Source organism: Tamandua tetradactyla, chromosome 20, assembly GCF_023851605.1.
Source record: "Tamandua tetradactyla isolate mTamTet1 chromosome 20, mTamTet1.pri, whole genome shotgun sequence".
Classification (NCBI taxonomy): Eukaryota; Metazoa; Chordata; class Mammalia; order Pilosa; family Myrmecophagidae; genus Tamandua; species Tamandua tetradactyla.
In genome coordinates, this window is record NC_135346.1 from 26,995,901 (window position 1) to 27,000,860 (window position 4,960).

Here is a 4,960-nt window from a genome sequence, read left to right on the forward strand (position 1 = left end):
ACTTGGCAGATGTTTGCCGGATAGAGAGCAAATGAAAGCATGACTCTAAAACTGTGTGCCCACTGTGTCTGCTGCTCATTACTGGGGTTCAGTGTGCATTCTCTGGGAAGGAACCATGGGAGCCTCACAAGTGAGAAAAAGTTGAGGTTCTTGCTCTTGGGGGTTAGTTAAACCAGAAGAGAAGACCGAATAAGCAGAAACAGATGCGGACAGAAGACAGGACCATAAACACACACACAAAACTAGCTCTTGCAAATGCTCCCGACGTCAGCGGCAGCTGCGTGGCTGGAACCGGCTCCTCCCACACAGCAGAAGGGAGAGCTGCAAGGCCTTATGTCCCAAACAGCTGTCGGGCATGCTGTAAGAGATGTGCTCTTTTCTTTCTCCCGCACTAACCTGTCAGGCAAGAAGGGACAAGCTCCAGGCCATTGGGTTTCTTTTTTGGTTTAGTCAATCCAGCATCTGCTTTGAGTTCCTGAGGATCTTTGTCAGCCTGAAATCTTACGAGAGAGGGAGAGAGAGAGCGACCCGTGGATGGTTCAGAGAGGAGAAGTCTCCAGGAATGAGAAGAGTGAGAGGAATTTGTAAGGCAGGGTATTTTCCTGAAATGCCTGATAAACCCGAGCTTGCTGACAAAGGGAGTAACAAGTTTGGCTTTTGTTTGTTTGTTGTTCTGATGTTTTCTGGCATAAAATCAGCCAATTTAAAGTCGATAACTCAGGGTCTTTGCTGCCCTCTACTGATATAATGGAGACTAGCCGATGGTTTGAGAGAAGGACAGGCTTTTCAGTACATTGCTTCATTCCCTCAATTAATTTCTCAACACATATTCAGTGAGCTTATACTCTGTGTGGGCCCTGTGCCAAGCACCGAGCGCACTGGTGAAAAACACAGAGAAGGTCCCTGCTCCCTGGAGCTTCCATTCTAGCAAAAGAGACACTTTGTATAAGTCAACAAATAAGGAACATTTTAAGGTTGTTTAAAGGATTCTGAAAGTAAAACCAGGGAACTGTAGGGGAGGGTGGGTAGGGAGGGGACATGTGAGCCAAGGCTGGGAGGGCCACACAAAGCCACTGGTGCAAAGAGCCAAGAGCCTCCAGGCAGAGGGCTGAGTGGGTGTAAGCGTCAGGAAAGAGCTCGGTGGGCCCGGAACCCAGGGAGGGGACCGGAGGTTAGTAAGGGGTGAAGGGCTGAGAGCCCAGCAGGAAGTCCACAGCCTGCGAAGGCTATGGATTTTATTCTGGACATATTTTATTTAGAAGAGGAAGCCGTGGAAGTCTTGCTGTTTTTGTTTGCAAAAGATCATTTTCAATCGCACCTATTTGCTCTAGGAAATCAGTAAAGATTTTTCCAGAAATATCAGAAAGTTTTAAAAGTACATACGTTGAGTAAAGAAGTAAGCATCTTGAGGCTTACTCTACCTCCCATGTGGAAGATAGGTTCGGGGCGGGGGGGACGAGAGGAGGAGGCAGAGCTAGAGACAGGGCTGTGCAGGGGTCAGGCCTGGGCTGCGGTGGTGCTCTGGAGATGGACAAAAATGGGCGTATTTGAAATGCCTTCTGGAGTCCACCTCAGGACCTGCTGATGGTTGGGATGTGGAAGACAAGCAGGCGAGCTGCCGAGGCCATGGGGGCAAGCACGCGACCAGAGAGAAGTGGCATCTGCAGACTCCTCTCCTGGGTTCTCGTGGGCCAGCGGGCAAGGCCATTGGCAGGTGCACACCGCTCCCGTTCCTTCTGCTTGGTCTGGGTGACAACACCTGACAGAGCTCAGGGAGGAATCCCTCATCAAAATGGCCATAGCCATAAAGCCTTTTGCTAATGCGAAGCCTACCATAAACGTCAGGTGATAGAGAATTACAGTCCCACAGGCTCATAAAAGAGAGAGCCCGTCGTGGCTTGAGGAAGCCACAGCAATGGTGAGGCTGAGGAGACAGCCCAGCTGTCTTTTCCAAGCTGTCTTTCAGTTCAGGGAAGATGTGACCAGAGGAAGTGGAGTGCTGGCTGGGGCCAACGAGGCTCAGAGCCTTGTGTGATAGGCTCAGTTGTCAAATCTGTCAGCTAAGCTTCCCTTCACCTGGCCCAGGCTACTTCAAGGTGGCATGGAGTGTATTCTTATCTTGTACTAACTCAGTTAGCAGGATTGGGGGAAGCCGTGTCAGTGAACCTGGTTTCAGCAGCTTCTGATTCTGGGGCATAAACAACATATTGTTTCCCACTTTGCCAATCCTTGACCCACCTGTCAACTAATTGGTTCCCAGCACCCAGGTGTTCCTCCCTGCCTTGAGCAGCTCCCCTGCTAACCATCTGTCTGACAATCCTCTGATGCGCCCCAGGTGTCTAACAGCCAGACCCCCAATCCCCTTTCTCTCTCTCTTGAACATGCACTCAACATACAGTTAAAAATGGGTAGGATCCTGAGAATAATAATATTAACTAGGATCCGATGACAAGCACGGCATTGCACATGCTTCCTGCAAATGGGGATGATGGGCACAGGAATATGATATAAGCCAACAGAGTAGAAACTTCTTCTGGGAGCAGATAAACACCAAGAAAGTAGAAAAATAATCAACAATTGTGAATAACACCGCTTGAGGACTGTCCGCATGGCAGGCACCTGCCCACAAGGCTGGGTCTCCTGTGCCTTTGCTGGACTCTCCAGCCTCTGACTTCATCCCTGTCTGAGCTCTTATCTGTGCTGTGGTTCCTTCTGTTTCTTACTCGTCTCTTTAGACCATAAACTCCTTAAGGGCAGGGGTTGAGTGTTGTCATCATTGTTTCTATTGCCTGTTATAGGACTGGTGCAAATTAGGCTGTGAAACTGGTTGAGTGAATGAAGGTGTCATTTCACTAATAATGAGTTCCATGAATACGGGATTTGCTTTTTTATTTTTTCAGTTTGATTAATTTGGTCTAACAAGTTCTTCTGCAAGGGACCTGTGACCTTTAATGGCAGTTCTGGAAATCTCCTAATTCAAAATTCATGAAGATATGACGTTCTGATGCCGTGGGTAAGCCATTTAATTTCCACATTTTTTCCATTTAAAAACCATAGGCACATCCCATCATATATATAATTCTATAATATATAAAATCCTATAATTTATAATACATAAAACCCCATAGCATCTGGTGGTACCAAGTTCACTGGCAAAGGAATTTGGACTTACAGAGCAAAGGATGGTCCTAAACCAGAAGTCCATCCGTACAGAATGGTGTATATGATTTTACTATATACTTGATCTGTAAGGTTGGATAAGTTTTTCCCATGTCCTAATCCAGAAACCTTGCTGTCCAAAGCTCCCCACCTGCTCCACACTCAGATCTACTCAAATCACATAGTTTTCTTGACTTTGCCTTTTAGATAGCCCCTGAACCTGCCCCCGCTTCTCCAGCCTTCCTGTCATTGTCGTAGTCCAATCCAACAGGTTTCTCCCAAGCTACAGGCTTGATCTGTTTTCACTAGAGCCGGGGGAATCTTCCTAAGAAGCAAACGGGATCATGTCACTTGCTCACTTAAAACTTTTAAATAATAACTTATCATCTATGGAATGAAATACAACCTCCCACTCACCTTTCTAGCACCATCTCCTGCCACTCCCTGATACTCCCAATGCCTTAGTGATGTTCTTATAGTTCCTAAAATTGCTTCCAAAATGTCCCTAAAGCATCCTTTCCTGGTCCCTGTTTATTTCTTCAGTTTCCACCTCCTCAGTGAACCCCCCCCCACACCCAGACAAAGTCTCTCCTTCTGTATGTCTGCCTGAATTCCAAGCAGTGCAGCACAAACATTAAAAGCAATTGCAGTAGGATAGGACTGCCTGACTCTAATACTTGAATTGCTGAGTTTAGGCAACTTGCTTAATCTCTCTAAGCCTCACTTCCGTCAACTGTGAAGTAGGAATAATAAGTAGCTATCACACGATTGTCATGAGGAATTTAATGAGAAGTTCCATGTAAAACGCTTGCATACAGTAATCACTTAGTAAATACTAACCATTTCTTTTGGTTTGTTTGTCTATTTCCTCTGCTAGATATTGTACTCCATAGAGAGTAACTCTTGTGACTTTAGCAATTGTGATGGTTCCTAAGTGTTCATTAAATGTTTGTCAAATGGACAAGTGAATGGAGGATTCACTTCTGATTCCAAAATTGAATACTTGTTCAGAAAATTTGAACAATGGAGAAGCATTCAAGGAACTTCTAAAATGGTGAGTTATTGCCATAGTGATAAAAAAAAAACACATTCCTTTGCCCATGTTTTGAGACTGGAGTGGGGCTTAGGGCCCCACTGCAGGCGCTGAGTTGTGTGAATTGTAAGAGAAAGAACTTTGTAGGCAAATTTAATTGAGGAAGCACAGTGTCATCAAGACCTGAGTTCTGGTTCTATCTCTGCCACTAACTGGAAATGTGACCACGGGCAAGTTAATAATTAACCTCTCAGGGTCTCTATTTCCTCATCTGTGGACCAAGTGTATTTCAACTAGATAATCTCAAAGGTCCCCTTTCAGCTCTTTGATCAACTGATTTTGTGACTTCTCAAGGTGATAATTTGGGAAATCTGTATAATATGAAGGGTATTACATGCAACAATTGTATTATAGTCTTAAGTATTAACTTTATATAAGGATTTTGGAGTTTCTTTTTTTTTTAATTTTGAGAAAAGAAAAATTTTAATAGTAGGATTTTAGAGCTGTCATGAACCATGAAAGAAATAATTGTTTGTGATATAGGGTGTAGCAGAGAGACTGTCTACCAGTCCCCACAAAAGCATCCAATGAGAAATAGCGTTGGCTTTATACAATGGATTTGATTAACCATTTGTGTAAATAAACCAACAGATTGTAAATGTGATGTTGATTATCCCAGGAAAAATCCAATTTAGATTTTTAGAGAATATGAATACCATTTAATAAGGAGAAAGCTACATAATCATATGGTATCCTGTTGATGATTGT

General features: G+C 44.4%; 1 long non-coding RNA gene across 1 annotated transcript; it reads left to right on the plus strand.

Annotated features, from left to right (window-relative positions):
* The first annotated feature begins 299 nt into the window (after positions 1-299).
* LOC143664503 (uncharacterized) lies at positions 300-4,194 on the plus strand. The gene is made up of 3 exons (XR_013166450.1): positions 300-360; positions 2,901-3,013; positions 4,037-4,194. It is a non-coding gene; the product is annotated as an uncharacterized LOC143664503 (long non-coding RNA).
* Positions 4,195-4,960: the final 766 nt, after the last annotated feature.